At 42.7% G+C, this 18,660-nt stretch overlaps 2 long non-coding RNA genes across 2 annotated transcripts in view; both read right to left on the minus strand.

Moving 5' to 3' along the window:
• Positions 1-4,183: 4,183 nt before the first annotated feature.
• LOC136018941 (uncharacterized) lies at positions 4,184-11,027 on the minus strand. Its single transcript, XR_010614670.1, has 3 exons — positions 10,343-11,027; positions 8,012-8,168; positions 4,184-4,278 (listed from the first exon to the last, which is right to left on the minus strand). It is a non-coding gene; the product is annotated as an uncharacterized LOC136018941 (long non-coding RNA).
• An 820-nt stretch (positions 11,028-11,847) lies between these two features.
• The window catches only part of LOC136018928 (uncharacterized), a 156,501-nt gene continuing 149,688 nt past the window's right edge, over positions 11,848-18,660 (minus strand). Inside the window, exon 7 of the long non-coding RNA XR_010614664.1 lies at positions 11,848-12,471. This is a non-coding gene — a long non-coding RNA (uncharacterized LOC136018928). The remainder of the gene's footprint in view (positions 12,472-18,660) is intronic.

An 18,660-nucleotide genomic window follows, 5' to 3' on the forward strand; every position in this document is an offset into this window, starting at 1 on the left:
GTACTGAGCTGTTCTCATGCCTAAAGCAGAAATACCTTTTTTTCTCCATGGCTCTCTTTGCTGAGTACCCATCTATCCTCTTGTTAGTATTGAAGTTCCAGTTTCTTCAGCAGTGAAGAACAGGCAGAATAGATTACAGGCAGGGTAACACAGACTGACACAAACTCTTGCATTGTTATTATTTCAGTTACAGGCCTGGATTAAGTGGTTTGCTCATCTGCTTGTGCTTCCTGAGTATGGTGCTGAGCACCTCTGGTTGTTGCAATGGAGATTTACCCTCCCTACCTGGTTGGTACGTGCTTTGCCCTGAGTGGTGGTGGCCAGAAGGTTGCTCCAAACTGTTGCTATGAATCCTTCGATTGAAGAACTTACGACTGTTTTACTCTGAAGAGACTCTTAAGGAAGAAAGGTCATTTTTCAGTGCACAGCTGCTTTAGCATCAAACACATCACATAAACCACTGAAATGCAAGCAAGTTAGAATAAGTGAGAGTGACCTTACCAAAAAGGGATGACTGTTGTGAAAAGTTGAAGCCTGAAATTTCCAGTTAATACTAACTGCTATGAAAATGCTCCACTGGTCTCTCTCCCCATTGAAATGTGGGGGGAAAAAAGGAGAACAAAATGAAAGAATTTATTTGGTTACTCTGAACATGAAGAAAAGAGAAACAACCCTTGCAATCCAAACAAAGGAATCTGGAAAACATGTGTTTCAGTCAACAAACAAGCTCTTTTACATCTGTTTATGCCTGTTCACAACTTTCAGACCACTTTAAGTGCAGCCTTTTCAAGCAACAGTTTGTTCCTCTCTGCATCAGCTGCACATTACAGTGTCTAGGTGTTGTTGTAAAATAGTATGTGCATCAGATTCTGTGCAAGTGAAAGAGAAAAAAAGAGAAGACCATGAAATTCTGTCCTGCCAGATCATTACAGCTGAAGACTGCCCCTTTAATTTTTTCCAAGTTATTCAGTGCTCAGAGCCTTTTTAAAAATAACTCTGCTTTATTTTACCAGAACACAAACACCAAAGCTCAGAACAACTCCTGTACCCAGGAGATTTCAGAGTTGAGAAAGCAGCGAGCTGAAGACTGCTTTGAAACCACTTGCTGATTCTCCTTAGAGAAGCAGGGTAGCAGAGAACACAGAAAGACAAAACTCCCTCTCAGCAGCATGCGTGTCAAACATACAAGCATTTTTCCAGGGTGGTCAGCCTTAACACAGCCCATCCATGAGGCAAGATGAGATTTAAGAAAGTGAAGGGCCACCTAAGAGCAGCACATGATTACCACACTAACACTGCCAGTAAGACAGAAATCAGTGGTCAAATAATGAATGAGATTACAAATGCAGATGATGATTTGTTGGAAGAAAAGGAGAGGTGGAAAATAGAAAAAAAAAATATCCTTTCACAGGTGCAGAGTAAATCTGGGATGTGTCCAAAAGGAGAGACTTGCCATGTACTTTTGTGATTTTTCTGAAGGATTGGAGTAGAGAGGTGTGATCTTCAACACTGAAACAGCAACTTCTTTTAAGATGGATTTAACTGAGGATAGCCCAGATGTTTGTAAGATTGGCGCGCTCAGATTATTGAGCAAATCCGAGCAAGTTCCGCTCCCATCTAGACAAGGCTTAGTTAAAACAAGTCTGGAGGAAAGAATGTGCAGTGAGCTTCCTTCACCATCATCTGCCATGTAAGAACAAGCTCTGCAGCATGTTGTGCAGTATGCATCAAAAATCAGACTTTTGCAACATGCAGCTTGTAAGTCATGAATGCCAACAACCCTGTCAGGTCTGAGGAGTTGTCCTTTATCCTTGCTCTGGGAAGTTGTTAGTCTCACGGGATCCATTTCTTTGGCAGTTCTAACATACCATCCATTGATTTCCTTTCATTCAGCTGGTGTTAGAGAGAAGGGCCTGGCTCCAGCGAAGAGCACATTCCACACTCCTTGCTGGATGTGTTGGGAGCCTTTCTTCGCAGCAGGGCCGCCCATGTCCTGCCAGGACTCTGTGTCATTCCCTTGCGCTTAGTTTACTCACATGGAATTAGCTCATGGGGCATGTACAAAGATGCATTATTCCCCAGATAGCCTGGTTCTTAGTACATACTTATTTTTGTTAATTTCCTATTGCTCTTTGTATTTATCAGGAAACAGGTGAGGAGGCGGGCACCCTCTAAAAGACCTGTCTTTTCCTGTAAACCCAAAAAACTCTCTGGAGATGAAAATATGACAGAAGAGACATTTCATCTCCCATCAGCTAAAGCAGGATATTTACAGCTCACTAGAACTCTTCTTCCTATATGCTCAGTCATCTCCTGAGAGTTCAGAAAGCTGTACATGAATATGTAGGTATGCGCAAGACAAGCAAAGCAGATGTTACACTGATCTCTTCTGGGGCATCTTAGATCACAGAAGCTAACCTATGGCATCTCTTCCAGCTGTCAATTTAAGCATCCCTCCTCCCCTTGAAAACTCAGAGCTCTCCCCTGCTGCAATACTGAACAGCTTGAGCTTAGCTGTGTTGACAAGGCCTATCACTGTGGCTTTTTGTGTATCTGTGCAAGCACAGCTCTATTCCACCAGCCTACTACACCCATCACCTGAGCATCCCCACCTCCAGCGCCAAGGATGTTCATTTAGCCCTGAGTCAATATTAGACAGCTTTTTAAGCCATGAGATGAGAACAACACCGTCGCTTTGCTCCATAGCGCACATACAGACAACATGTCTTCGACAGCTCAGTGAAGGAAAAGGTTTCATTCTTCTGTAACAGGGACATAAGAAAAATCTGATAGCAGACCACAGCTTGTACATACTGCTGCCCTGACACTGTTCTCTAGCTGATGATGCTGGTTAACAATAAGCGTGCAACTTAAGAAGGATGAAATCAATTAAGATGCAGAAACAACTGAAAATAAAATCAAAGAGTGAGACAGAATTCCACACATTTTAATATTTGCATAGACTTATAAATTCGCATATTTATTCCCGCTACGCAATGTGAATAAGCTCATGAAAGAAAGCACTGGAAGTCAGTCCTGGAAAACACTGAGAGTTAACTGCAATTCCCTTCCACTCAGAGATGAGTGCTCAGCCCCCTCAGGCTTCTCTGAAAATCTCAGCTTCTATTTAGGCATGTGCTGGGTCATTGTTCTATTCAACCACAGTTAGAATGATATCATGTTTTAGGTTTCAGCGTAAGATTTAGAAAAAAGGAGTAGAATAAATGGAAAATTATAGTCTCTTTTCAGCATAGGACACTAAACAAATAGTTTAGTACCTTCTGCCAGAGCAAGTTCCTCTGTTCCTTTAGGGGCATTTTTGCTGCCGAGATGACTGATCACATACAACTATGCCAGCCATTTGTGGCTTTGTTCCTTTCTGTCTGGTTCATGTAAGAGTTTACAAGTCTACAGCTGTTGACAAATTAAAAGTAGCAATGGGATAGCTTAAGCTGTGACGCTTACATTTCCCATGCAGAAGTCCCAGAGTGATTTTCCAAGGATACCACCCTTACGAAACTACATTATAGTCCTGACTGGCATTAGATGAAGCAACCTTTGGTCATACAGCCAGGTAGAAGAGTCAGCACTCAGCAAGAATGCTTCCTTCTGTACTGGGTCCCAATGGAAAGGTAAAGACTCAATGCTTCCCTCTACTGTACCTGAACAATCTCCACAGCTATTGCTTTGTGGTATCTTGTGCACTCCTTCCAGGGTGAGACTGAGCAGCTTACAAGCCCCTCTCTTCCTACCCATCCTCACACCTTGCTGGTATGCTTCTTCAAGGAAAACCATGTGTCTACCTCCAGATCTGGCTGACCTATATATTGCAGACCCCCCATATGCTGTCCCCTCAGATCTTTTAAAATACAATCACATTCATTCAGTTTCAAATGTAGCACATTGCTTGAAAGAGAACTTTATTGCAGTTATATACTGCACTGCTGCTGTGACTTGCCCAGAAACCCTTCCTCCTCCTCTCCACCCTATGTAAGCAAGGTGGTAAAAACTGCTTAGTGCTAAGTTCTGAGCATGAAATCCAGTGCCACCGAAATGAGAAGGAAGAACTCCAATGACTTCACTGTGAAATAAGCCATCTCACTCTGCTCAGGAAAGCACCCACAAAAAAGTAATTGCATGGATGATTTTATTTCTTTCTAAAAAAGACAGCAGGAGCCACCAGGCTGGTCGTCTTCGAACAAACAAAACCACAAAAGCATATCTGCAAGGACATGTCTGTTTGAATCTGCAATGTTCCTTTTATATCTAGGGTGTTCCCTGAAAGTGAGAAATAGATAAAGTTAAGGTTTTTTTCCACCAGGGCTAAGTCAGAGAAGCTAATAATGTGAGGAGCTGGCATTCTGTGACTCGCTTAGCCCAACCAAGGCAGGCATAAACTGTGCACTACTACAGATGTTTGAAGGGAAAAGAGTCGTATTTTCTCTGGGGGAGAAACGAGTAAGTGACAGCCATTGAGATTTAAATGACAGCATACGGCATTAGGAGCCACAATTAAAAGTCATTATGGGCTTCACAGTAACATATTATCATTCCATGGTACTCCATCAGGAAAAGAGTAACAAATTCATAGATAGACCAGTGGCTTAAGTCAGGTGGGAGAAAAGACCAGAAGCAAAAACCCAAACAACAAAACAACTCTCTTTGAAAAGGAAGGAAAAGAAGAATCCTAGATGGCTGACAAGTGCTACCTGGATATTACTAATTTCCTCACCCAGCAAAGATGGCTGTGGGCTGAGGAGGTGTCAAGTTCATCTGACATTCCATGTTTTTCTGCTAAGGCAAACTCTGAAACAGGAGTACATGGAGAAGCTGCACTTTCTTTTGTGCCCTTCCTCACTGTTTCATAACTAGTGGATCTGTTTGCCTGTGTATCAAAACACTGTACCTGGACCACACTCACAGAAAACTTCTCCCTGAAACCTGCTTTGAAAGCATCCATACTGCGGGATTGAACAGGTCTGGGAGAGCGTCTTGAGCTCCTTCCCTAGTTTTTGTATATGCACTCTTTGTGCAAGGACTTTGCAGAAAACTCTGTACAGCTCTGGCCAGGGCAAAGCACAAGGAGACAGGTCACAGCATGTGGGAGATGTAGTCCTGGACATTGAGAGCTATTTGATAAAGCTCACAATAATATAATTTAGTTAAGTGCTGTTCTTTCTTGTTTTCTTATTTCCAGCTCTGGAAGCCAGTAATTCCAGAGAAAGAAAAGTCTTATTCTTTTATATGTGTCCAGCTACTTGACATAATATATAGCGAGAATGATAATAAAAATTATCAAGGCTCTGAGTAATTTAACCATATGAATCATACTGGCTCTATATCCTTGGGATTTTCCTAAAGGTCATGAGGTGTTTTTACTGCCTGAAAGTTATCCTTCAGGGAATAAGGAGAACACGGGTTCCCTTTAACATTGGAGACAGCCCCTGGATGACTGACACCAGCCTGTCATTCAATCCCACATCATTGATCTGAAAGTTTGCACCTGGAAGCAGTGACAAGTTACTCCTGTTGCTGGCTGAACTGCACGGGTGGGCTCTGCTCTGTCCCTATGTCTAAGTGTCTGCTGGGGGCAGGGAAATAAAGAACCAACACACAAACACAAAAAATTAGGTCTGGGACTGAACAATTCCAGAGGCTGAATGTTGCCAAGACTTGGACTATTACATCCTGGCAGTGTCTGAATAGAGGCCCTCTTCGTATACTGGTGTGAAAATCTCTTGCTTGGACAGCAAAGAACTGTTTAAAAAGGAAACGGCAGAGCAGAAGAGCTGATGCAGCTTCTCGCTAGCAGTTGGTATCCAAGCTTTTTTCTGCCAGTTGTTATGTTCTCTTCTCCTTCAGTAATCAATCTCCGTTGCAGCACTGCTAAAAACAAAGGCTGCTGTGTCAGAGCCTGACACACAAACTCCTTGCATGCTGTAAGCAACTACTTATACAAAGCACGATCTGTATTTGTAAACAGACAAAAGCATGAATTAATTTGTTTTAACTTTAGAAATTTAAATTATTTTATATACCTGAACAGCTCCTAGCAGCTCTTTCAGAAACTGGAGCCCTGCAGTGACAGATGAGGTTGCATTCTCTCACCTAAATTTAAGGTGATTAAATTTGATATCCAAACAAGAGGTAATTAGGGTAGTTTGCCTTTCTATTCAGTACAGGAATTTCTAGAAAGCGTTATTTACTTCATCAGAAAATCAGACATCAAAAATGAGTCAGATGAATTTTACCTTGGGAAAGACCAATTCATTCTGTGCACTGCTTATAAACAGGCCCCAAACAACCACCTCAGGTGCAAACACCTCTGTGGCAGATGTTAGGAAGCTTCCCAACTATACGGCCATGCAACGAAGTTCTTCCCTGAAGAACTTACTTCCCTGAAGAACTTACCCTTTACATACACACATTTCCAGGGTGAGAAGTGGAGCACTATGCCTAGTCCAACCCATGCATACAGCACTCCTACTCTGGTTCTCCAGGCTAGGAACCATGCCTGAGACAGTACTTTTTAATCCACAGACCTGCCATCAACTTATTTACCATGCTGCAAAACCTTCCTTGGAAAAAAAAAAACCCAAACCAAAACCTTCCACTGGTCAAGAATCTCAGGAGTGGACCCTTGAATTTCTCATGACTCAGTGTACAAAGATCTTTTATTACATCCAGAATGGATGCTCAGGGGACTTAATAGAAAAGCAAGAACTCACAGCACTCACCACTCCTTCATGCTCACATAACCAGAGTGTGTCAAACAAGCATGTGCAGAAAATGGCAAAACATCATGAGTAGCTCCTAATTTTTGTTCCTTTTGGGCTTTTTTTTTGGTACCGTTTGGGTGTTGTATTAATTGTGTTTTGCTTTAAATAGTCCTTGTGTCACCAAATCTCTTCCACAGAGTCAGCAGTTTTGCTCCACATCAATATACAAACAACAAATGTAATAACAATATATAGGTCTAATATTATATTTGTGTCACATCTAGGAAACTGCAGTTTCAATAGAAAGATTATTAAAGTATATTAAAAAGCATGAAGAAAAAGAGTAGGACCAGTATCTGAAGGGGGTCTATAAGGATGCTGGGGAGGGACTCTTCATTAGGGACTGTAGTGATAGGACAAGGGGTAACAGGTTAAAACTTAAACAGGGGAAGTTCAGATTGGATATAAGGAGGAAGTTCTTTACTGTAAGGGTGGTGAGGCACTGGAATGGGTTGCCCAAGGAAGCTGTGAATGCTCCATCCCTGGCGGTGTCCAAGGCCAGGTTGGACAGAGCCTTGGGTAACGTGGTTTAGTGGGAAGTGTCCCTGCCCATGGCAGGGGGGTTGGAACTATATGATCTTATAGTCCTTTCCAACCCTAACTATTCTGTGATTCTTAAAGCCAGATGAAAGAAGCTGATGTAAACAGAACTAATTGTTAGAACACAATTACATGACAATTACAACATATCCTAAAGTATCATTAGAAAAAAGCTCTAACAATGAGTGTTTTAAGAGCAGGAGTAGCAAAAGACTGGTCTTGACAAAAAATTAAGTTATACCACTATAAACTGAAACAGTGAAATGATGGCTCAAATGAAAATCTCTAACATTGTGTAGAATACCTTTGCACATTGTAGAGGTACAATTTATTTAATTACTGCATACCATGCCTCTTTCTAAATTTTTGTATTCAATGGACATTGTTTGATGCAGAATGGTTCACTCATTTTCTGGGGGCTGATCTGCTTCTGCAGAGGCAGTAGTGTCTTTGCACACAGGCAAGTATGTGCTCATATTGCTGATACTCTCATTTTTAGATATCCAGCTTTCACTAGAATGAAACGAGGTGTGAAGAGACCAAATAAAGCCTAGCAAGACATACAGAAGGCTAAATGAGCTAAATGGGCAAAATTTGAGAAAAGTTGCCAGTCAGTACCTCATGATTTGCTGAACTCTACTGCTGGATTTTGTACCTGTGGGGACCTGAAACACTTCCCCTTATTAACTCACTTGCGGATACACTGCGAGACGAACTCCTCCTGTACCACCAGAGCATTTGTTCTTCTGCTTTCTAGGAGAATCTCTGCTCTCCCATCTCAGGCAACCCGCAGATACTCCAGTAAAACACAGTGTCCTGATCAAGGGTAAGCCTCTGGCACAGCAACATCTGGAGGAGAAAAAAAGAGAAATAAATAAAATCATATCCCCTGCACACCCCCCTCCCCTCCCCAAATGCTGTTTCATTCTCAGAAAACTGAGCTTGGCAAAAAACTCCTGTCCTCGTCCTCACTCCCATCATTCACACCCAATGTATATATTCTTTTTATCAGATCAGAGAGCAGCATTTGGATTATTTCAAACAGCTAACGTTAATCATCAAGACAGAACCTGTAGTTTTTACATGGTGGGCCTGTGCTGAGCTGTGCAGCACTTCTGCAGGCTTCTAGTGTGAGCAATAGGCTGAGTGAAAGCAAGATCATCAAAGCCCAGGGTAGTGTCACAGAGATGGCTGCTCAGTCAGAGACTCCTATGGCCCTTCCTTTTCATCTTTGTTTAAAACAGAGATGCTAAGAGAGAAACATCTCTCTTGAGCCATTCAACACATCTTCAATCACACAACGGGATGTCAGTAAATACAAAATGTATTTCTGCAGTATTCAGATGAATCATTACTCTGCAGTGACTATAGTTATGTAGGTATCAGGCTATTTTCTGCATGCTGCACCCTTAAGTGTAAATTTTGTCCTTTGATAATGGGCGTTCCCCTGTCAGCTTGAGATGGCTCTTTATTACTGAGTTATTCAGGTATAATTTGATCTCGTACAGAAATATCCCTTCTTGCTTCTGTATTTCTAAAATAAAGGTTATGCTGACTGAAAGAGCATTTGTTTGCCAAGGATAAAAACAACACTTGAACTGAAACTGGGCTTCCAGAAACAACTTTGCCTAACATGAAGCCATTCACTTGCTCTTTGCAATAGTCACATCATTATATTCCCCTGTCTTTCAAGCTACTCTTTGTTTTGAGTGGCCATCATTCAGAAGCAAGTTTCAGAGCACCAGGTGGTCTGATATAATATTTATGGGTTTCAACCTTTTCACTAGCTACTCTTCTGTACCAAACTACATATAATAAATACAAGTTTGCTCAAGAAAACAAATTGAAACTTTAAACAAATGTAGCTTACGTTATATAGGGGGTCACAGAAGGTGTGAGTAATAGTCCCTTCTGGCCTGAAAAATCTAATAATCTATGAATTTTGAAATAACTGCATAAAATACTACACTCCGATCCTAAATTTTGCAGTAAACCTTTTCAAATATTAACGAGAAGCTGTGCAGCTGAGAGAGGATGATGCCCTTGGAAATTCGGCTAGGGGATGTTTGCCAACCTGTCCTAAAAAAAACCCCAACAACCTTCCTTTAGTTTCTGAATGAACAGAAGTAATTGGCTTACATGCTGGAGTAGTGAGTAATGAACGTATTAGCTCATTACACCATCATTATAATCTATAACATCACCACAAAATAATGAGGACATATTATGGTCCGAGATACGTACAAAAAAATTAAGTAAAACAGCATAGGTGGCACCTCTGTTTTTCCATGTGTCACATATGGGTGGAATAGCAGTCATTTGGTATCAGCAATAGTGTTCTCTTTCTCAAAACTCCAAGTGAAGTAACAGGGCACATAAGCCCTGGACTTACACGGATATTAACCAGTAGGGCTTGCAAAAGACCCCAGGCGCAGACCAACAGAAATACAGGACAGTCATTGCTGTTAACTCTAAACCCCTCCTTTAGTCCAGCATGGAGTTGGGGATGCCACTACAAGAGCAGGTGAGACCATAAGGACAGCAGCAGCATTGGCCACAAGTCCTGTCTTAGTTGTGGTTGCTCTTTCTGAAGAAGTTACTGTTCCTCCACCACATCCCACTGACCTGTGACTACAACAGCTCTCTGCCCTGCCCTGGCTACTGTGAAGCCATTTAAATAATAGTTCATTGCTGTTTAGAGGGAAACCAATTAGCTTTTACATGAGGGAGAAGTGGACTGGAAGATGCAGTGCTCACTGGGCAGGGATGAGCAGCTGGAAACCAGATGAGCACTTGTGCCTCCTCCTGCAGAACCGCTGTAGCTCTTGCATACAAACATGGCATAAACCCACCCTTGTGGATGCAGCCAGCCTGTTCTCACAGCCCAGGAACAGAGGTGAACACAAATGTACCGCCTCCTGATATATACAATAACTATCACCCAGTGAGAAGAAAGAAACATGTCGCCCCATATTTAGTTAGGGTATGCAATGAGACAGTCTTCTCCAGGTATGTTTTTTTACCTTGCTCTCCTTTCTGTGCATTCCCAGGTATAATCATCATTGCAATGCTTTTTTCTGCATCTACCCACTCAGATACATACAAGACAGTTTCCATATAGCAGGACTCTTCCATCTGAGGTGTTGCAGGATGTTGCTGTGAGCACTTGGTGAGGTTGTATTTTAGCACATAACTTCTACATGCCTTAGCTCTTCCCTGTGATGATAACAAGCTTTCGTCTATCATCCGGCTTCTGCTTATTAATTCACATCTTTAAGAAGTGCTGAAATGTTTCCCATTTGCCTCCTAACACTCCTTGAATTTGCTTGGTAACTTGAAATGTGAAGAAAACTGCCCAGGCTGGCATATGTATGTAGCTCAGACTTATCCTCTTCAGGGCAGTCACAGGACACTTTCAAACAGCATTACTTTTCTTCTCCTCATTTTCAGCCATAAGGCCTTATTCACTTGCAGCTAATGAGAAAAAGTCCTTTCACTGTCAGATATCAGTATCATAACATTGGTATTGAATCCTGAAGAGTTAATTTGAAGAAGTACCCAGGAAAAAAACCCATGGTTGTCTTCCTAGCTTAATTCAGGGCACCAAGTGGTTTAAAACACATGAGGAAGCCAGAGAATATATCACTGCCTTAGCTACTTGCCTTCTGGCAGGAAGAAGGAAGGAGGGACAAATGGCAAGGGCTTGAAGAGGAGTTTCTTCCAGCAGCAGTCTTCTCCTTTCACAGAGGTCACACCCCTTCTTCTGATTTACAAGTGAAGGTGGGCATGACAGCAACCACACAGGACCATGAGGAAATAGACTGAAGTGCCTGCTGCTTTTCAAAAGTACTGATGCAGATCAGGGCCGTTTGCTGAGCTGTTTGGTTCTGGAACAACCTGTTGTTCAGTTTCCATGGTGGAACCAACATTGCACATGTGATAGACACAATGATCTGTGCCTCCTCTTTGGAACACACCAGGATGGTTTGTCATTGTACATGTGGAGTCTGGGCAGATACAATCTCCTGAGCTAAATTCTGCTTCTGGCTCCTTTGGCGACATGCTGGAGAGACTTGAGCCACTGGGGTTTGCTGAGGTCTTTGTTCTTGGAGAGGAGGTTTGCTTTAGAAGTTGAGCATAAACACATAAAAATGACAAAAATAGCAGCAGCCTCCACCGCCATCACATTTGGCTCAACCACATCTGAGCTACGCAAACAGGGAACAAAGTTTTCTAACTCAAACCACCAAAAGAGCGACTCTGTCCACAGAAGTTTTCACGGTGGCTTTGCTGGGCAGCTCCCAGAGCAGCAGGAAGGACTCCTGAAGTGGCCTTCAAACTCAGAGAATCTCTGTCAGTTTGTGCAAGGATGATCCAGGTAATTCCCGTCCCTAAAGAAAAGAAGGTGTCTGCCTGGAGAGCTCCCAGCTCAGGCACAGCCAGATCCAAGAAACAAAGTCCTTCCCCTGCCACCCCTGCACATTTCTGTTGTAGCTACATACACAATGATGTGAGCTGTCAGACCGCTTGAGTAGGCTTGCTATTAAAATCACTTTAATGAGGATAGCCAAGAACATAGCAAGTTATTTAAAGAACTTTTACAATAAAGCCCTCCTTCTTTACCTCACTTTTGGTAACACTCTCAGCAGCAGAAAAAAAAAATTGTACATCATCACATTTCTTAGCAAATGCTTCTTAGTAACTTAAAATCCTTTGAGGACAATACCTCCCACTTTCATGAAACAATTAAGAACAATGGTGAGATTAACATTTCTAAAGAGTGTGTGTGTGAGCAGAACCAGATAAGTCCTTTAAAAAACTTTGAAACTATGGGGCAGTAATGTCCCCCACTGAGAGTCTAAGATTGTCTTTCCACCATGAAAGAATAGAAACTCTCCTTTCCACAGATACATCTCCAGAGTTTGATTCTTCCCAATGTTTGCCCTGTTTGTGTAGGAGGCCACACACAGCCAAGCTGCTGTGTCATCTGAGATGGAGCTGCTGGCACAGCCTTGCATGGAGGGTCACTTTTGAAAACCCTGTGTACATGATGCTGCTTGTAGATTTAAACCTTCTTTGGGATTTTCCAAGCAGTGAGCATTCAGCTGCGTATTTCCACAAGCTGTTTTCAAAACTGATCTTCTCAGAGCAGCTGGTGGGGAAAAAAACAAACCACAAATAAAAATGGTGCTGTAAGCAGAGACATTTACCTGCGAATCACTTATTCAATGTTCAAGACTTGATCAAGAGCGATGGTGGACTATAGCAAGGAATAATCATTTTACTTAGGCAGAAATTACAGAAAAGAGAGTTTTAGATGTTTGGGGTTTTTTTTTTGTCCCCCATCAAGCCAAGCAGTCAGGTTTCTTTCACTGTATTCAACTCACTTGTCCTTTTCCTCAGCACCATTTAGAAACAGAGTAAAGTCTTGGCTAATAACAGCAACAAAGAGCTCACTAGCTTCATTGTGATGAGGATTTTATATACACTCCTGGCAAACGATCATGGCAGTCCTCCCCAAGTCACTCCAGCTCTGTCAATGATGTGTTGCCTGAAGTTCTGAAAAGAAGGGAAGCTTAAGATGATGTGGCATGATCTAAGAAAATATGCAGATAGTATTGCTATTACAGCCTCATCCTCCCCTCAAGAAAAATCATTTAAATGACAGAAAAATAAGATAAAAGCTGAGCTGGACAGGGTGCAAGCAAAGAGTGCTGACTGCAATACAAAAGTTTTCAGAAGAGACTGCTGAGTGGTAATGACTGTGCCCCCACAAAATACATGGAGCATCCTGTAAACTGAACCCTCCATCACTCACCTGCCTGCAGGGATGAGATAATCCAAAATTACCGTGTTATAACTAAGACTTCTCAGAGGCTTTTGAGGTCTCCAGTACTATTACTATTATTTATTCTTTGCACTGCCTACTGCCCAGCACCCACCGCAGAGAAACCTTCCCTGCCAAACGGCTCATAGCAGAATAGACCTAACAATAGCTTAAGCCCAGAGGCTATTACACTCTAGTATCCTCTATACCTCTATACACAAATACTGAGATGTTCTCAGATTCATAGATGCAAAGAGAATTTACTTATGTTGAGCGCCTCTAGGAAATGTTTTCTTCAATGTTTCCAGATTTAAGGGGAAAATCATCAACAGCACATTTCTTCTCTAAATTTCTGCATGAAAAATTTCAAAGCAAGAGGACTGTAGTGGGACGTACAGAATCCCCAGTCAGGTTTGATGTGACTGTCAGAGGCTGTTAGGTGCTAGACATGAAAAAGTGCATACTGATTGCTCATTTGAAGGACAGAGTAAAAAGCCAAATCTTAGAACTTCAAAGCAACAGGGAGGTGGGACAGTTGCACCTTTGCTCCAAATGCATTAAAATAAATAAATAAATCAGACTGGTCATATTTTAGGCAGTTGCGGTGCATCTGCACTTCTCTTTCACCCAGCATGGGTTCCAGGACCCAACTTACCCACTCTTCAAATACTTGATACAAAAATTAGATTTTATGGATGGTGGGAAAAGCATTTGTTGGGCTTTATGTGTGTGTCTAACTTTTGTTCTAAATAGATACACAGAGTGGTACGCACATGAAAAAAGTCCTTGAAAATATGTGCCAGTACAAGGGCTTCGGATAATATGAGCTAAAGATGCCTTGGCCACAGAAGAGAGATTTCTCTTCCTCCCTCTTCTCCCTGTCCCTAAACATTGCCATGTCACAGGACAAGATCAGGGCAGGCAAAAAATGGATGAGGCGTTGGCTTCTGAGCTGGAACCATAAACCATGAATGTATTGGGAGAGAAAGTAAGGTTACTGGAAGTCAGTCACACATTCCTGTGGCTCCTAGCACCCTCCCCCCACAAGGAAGGCAGCATGGGCTCTTCTGTTATCTCGTTATCTGGCAATACTCATGAAGTTGGTAAAATGTGGCACATGTACTGTATTCAAATTTGAACACATCCTACAGCACTGTATGATAGATTCTCCACTAACATTATCAGCTGCACACATTGCTAATTGTAGAGTCTGCTAATCTGAGAAACCAAAATGATATTAGCTTTCAACAGGATTCATATACATTCAGTCTTATTTCTGCTTCAGCTAGCAATTACAGTTTAAACTGTTGAACATGCAGCTTGTTGTAGGCTTAAGTAATATTTAATAGCATTAACAATGCACTTCCCAAGAAGCCTCCAGATCTCTTTATAGGCTCATTAATTCACTAGCCTTGCTGTGCAGCACCATAGCCATTTGGTCTCACTCCACCAGGTCCCCGAGGAGGCACTGCCATGTGAAGCACTGCCCAAGTGCCTGTTGCCCCAGCCCAGCCCAGGCAGTTCTTTAGTAAAAGGGGCATCTGTATGTCACTGCAAAGCGGACTCACTGGAAGAAGAAAGCATTAACTGTGGTCAGCATAAATGCTCAGAAAATGGAAGCAGCAAAAGCCTGAAGAGGAAGGAGGGCTGCATGCTGCCAAGTGAAGTACCTGCTTTCATGGCACATTGACTGAGGTCCTTACCTTTGGCCCTTCCTGACCATAAAGCTGGGCTGTGCAATCATGCTCAGCAATGAGATTTCATTGCCAGCGTGTACCCTCCGAACGATGCACCAGAGGAAGAACAAGGCATCCCCTCTGAGAAATATGTTTTTTTCCTTCCCATTGCTGTTGTTTGGTGAGCTTGGGAGCACTGATAGGTCAAACACACCCCTTGGAGACTCCCTCCACCTGCTGATGGCTCCACAGCACACAGCATTTTATTTCTGTTCAGAAGCTGATAAATTAGGGATGGAAATGCCATCTGGATTGCATGGATGATATGCACATACCTGCTGTCATCAAGATGAGTGGCAAAGATTTCATTGTCTTGACATGGAACAAAAGCTGATGTGACTTAAAGGTAGGCTTAAAACTAGACAAAACCACAAGTGCTTCTCTGAAACAGAGCCAGAAATGGGCTGCCCATGCAAAATATGCAACAGAGACAAAATATGTTTTTTATGAGTATTCCTGCAAATTGTGTATGAGTAATCCTGTCTATAAACCCTTTTGTTAGATTTTTCATAGCAATGGAGCATGAAAGGTTACATGCTTGTTCACAAGAAAGCTGTTTTAAATAGATGTATCCAATGACTCTGATCATCCGTTAATTCTTGTGCAGTATTCACTCTGCTCTATCAAATAGTTTTTTCATTACCAGAAGGATTTAGCACAATTGATCTGCAGTAACATAGTCATCCATTATCATTCACACTTCATTTTCATTGTCTTAGCAGCAGAAAAAAGGGCTTTTTTTCTTCTTTCAAGCATTTTATACATTTATGTGTTATTATATAAAATATTAGAAGAGAAAGAAAATCCAACTTTAAAACAGGCTGTCAGCATTGCTTTACCTTGGTTTCCACACCTGCAGTGTACTTCATTGATGTCAACTAAAATCAAGTTAATTCAATTGGAGATTAAGTAATCAGTTAGGGAGACAGACAAGTAAGAGTCATATAAGCATACATCCAGGCAAATATGGAAAGAGGTCCAAGGAATCCCTCAATCAAATAAAAAGAAAACAAAAACATCCAAAATTCAACACATCCTGGTTTGTTGTAATACACAGCAGTACTTGGGTACTGTAAGGACATTTTCCAGACAAAGATCTTGCAGTACATTACAAAAGATCATATGCTCTCACAGATGGGGAAACTGAGGCCCAAATAAATGAAATGATTCTTTCAGGTTCATCAAATCAGTGACAGAGATGGGAACTGTACCCAGCCCTCGTGTCTCCAAGCCCCAGGGGCTACTGAGTGAGAGCATGAAAGAGGGACAGGTCCCAGCTACACAAATTATTTTGTCATTGCAGCTAGCAGCTATGGCATAGCTGTTTTTTCCGTGTGTTTTTAGATATCAGAGTTAGGGACTGGCTACATGAACTCAAGTGGGAGAGATGAGGAGGCAACGCTTTTCCACAAAAAGGAGCAAGTACAAGCAAACAAAAGATCATAGAATAGAATCATAGAATAGTTAGGGTTGGAAAGGACCTCAAGATCATCCAGTTCCAACCCCCCTGCCATGGGCAGGGACACCTCACACTAAACCATCCCACCCAAGGCTTCATCCAACCTGGCCTTGAACACCGCCAGGGATGGAGCACTCACAACCTCCCTGGGCAACCCATTCCAGCGTCTCACCACCCTAACAGGAAAGAATTTCCTCCTTATATCCAATCTAAACTTCCCCTGTTTAAGTTTGAACCCATTACCCCTTGTCCTGTCACTACAGTTCCTAATGAAGAGTCCCTCCCCAGTACCCTTATAGGCCCCCTTCAGGTACTGAAAGACTGCTATGAGGTCTCCATGCAGCCTTCTCTTCTCCAGGCTGAACAGCCCCAACTTCCTCAACCTATCTTCATACGGGAGGTGCTCCAGTCCCCTGATCATCCTCGTGGCCTCCTCTGGACTTGCTTCAACAGCTCCATGTCCTTTTAATGTTGAGGACACCAGAACTGCACACAATACTCCAGGTGAGGTCTCACAAGAGCAGAGGAGAGGGGCAGGATCACCTCCTTTGACCTGTTGGTCACGCTCCTTTTGATGCAGCCCAGGATACGGTTGGCTTTCTGGGCTGCAAGCTCACACTGAAGCCAGCTCATGCTCATTTTCTCATTGACCAGTACTCCCAAGTCCTTCTCTGCAGGGCTGCTCTGAATCTCTTCTTTGCCCAATCTTTAGCTGTGTCTGGCATTGCTCCGACCCAGGTGTAGGACCTTGCACTTGTCATGGTTGAACTTCATAAGGTTGGCATCAGCCCAGCTTACAAGCGTGTCAAGGTCCCTCTGGATGGCATCCCTTCCCTCCAGCGTATCAACCGGACCACACAGCTTGGTGTCATTGGCAAACTTGCTGAGGGCGCACTCAATCCCACTGTCCATGTCAGTGATGAAGATGTTAAACAAGACCGGTCCCAACACCGATCCCTGAGGGACACCACTCGTTACTGGTCTCCAGCCGGACATCGAGCCATTGACCACAACTCTTTGTGTGCGGCCATCCAGCCAGTTCTTTATCCACCGAGTGGTCCATCCATCAAATTGATCTCTCTCCAATTTAGAGAGAAGGATGTCGTGTGGGACAGTGTCAAACGCTTTGCGCAAGTCCAGGTAGATGACATCAACTGCTTTACCCTTGTCCATCAGTTCTGTAGCCCCATCATAGAAGGCCACCAAATTGGTCAGGCAGGATTTCTCCTTAGTGAAGCCATGCTGGCTGTCACCAAGCACCTTGTTGTTTTTCATGTGCCTTAGCATGCTGTCCAGGAGAATGTGCTCCAAGATTTTGCCAGGCACAGAGGTGAGACTGACTGGTCTGTAAGATCATCAGTGGACATTAATTTGTCCTTCACCAGAAATTACTGAGCTGAATGATTAAGTTCTTCATGTTTATGCAAGTTTCTGCTCCAATGTGGGGGGCTCCAGCGCGCAAAGATGCTAGCAGGACACTGATTTATCCCAAGAGGTTACAGCAAGTCATTGTGGGCGCCGCTGAAATCCCCTGCAGACATGGTGATGCTCTACTGAGACTCCACTGGCATTAGACTGTACAACAATCAAATCCTCTGGAGACCTGACTGCTCTGCTGTGTAGAGAATGCTGGCACCAAGAAAGAAGCTCTTAGAAATTACAATAACCTTCATAACTGGAACAACTTTGGCACATTTTATACTCCTGAGCAAAGCTGTGCTCCCTTATTTTGTTCCCACAGCTCTTTTATGAGAGTGATTTTTTTATAGTATTTTCAGCAGTTTAAGAGAGATAACTCAGAGGCAAAATGCCTATCACCATTCTGTAACACAGTTTTCTTTGTTAGTGGAGATTTGAGCGCCTCGCTGATGGACCCCCAGCCCCACTTGGTGTTGCAAGTTGCAACATTTGCTTTACAATCCACAACAGGTAAGTCCAACATAGAGCTATAATCAGGGCTGTCTTGTCACTGTAGGGATATGAAGCCTCTATCCCTAACATCTCTCTGATTTCTGGGAGGTCTCATGACCAAATGAAAACAATAACTGGACCTGAACTTGGGTGAAAGGGATACCAATATAGACACCAAGAGCCCAGCTCTCAAAGAACAAACCTCCCTTTTCACCCTGTGTGCCTGCATGGAAAGTATGCTGTTTTAGGCACTGCAAGCTAGATACCTGCTGACATCAAAGTTAAAAATAAAAAGGAGGTAAATGGCTTTCTCCATGTTTCTTCTTGGCTGTATTTAGTCAAGGCTCCAAGAGCAGATGAAGCTTGTCACTTCCATACAAGGATGAGTTAATACACTGATTGGCACCT

Source organism: Lathamus discolor, chromosome 1 (assembly GCF_037157495.1).
Source record: "Lathamus discolor isolate bLatDis1 chromosome 1, bLatDis1.hap1, whole genome shotgun sequence".
Taxonomy (NCBI): domain Eukaryota; kingdom Metazoa; phylum Chordata; class Aves; order Psittaciformes; family Psittacidae; genus Lathamus; species Lathamus discolor.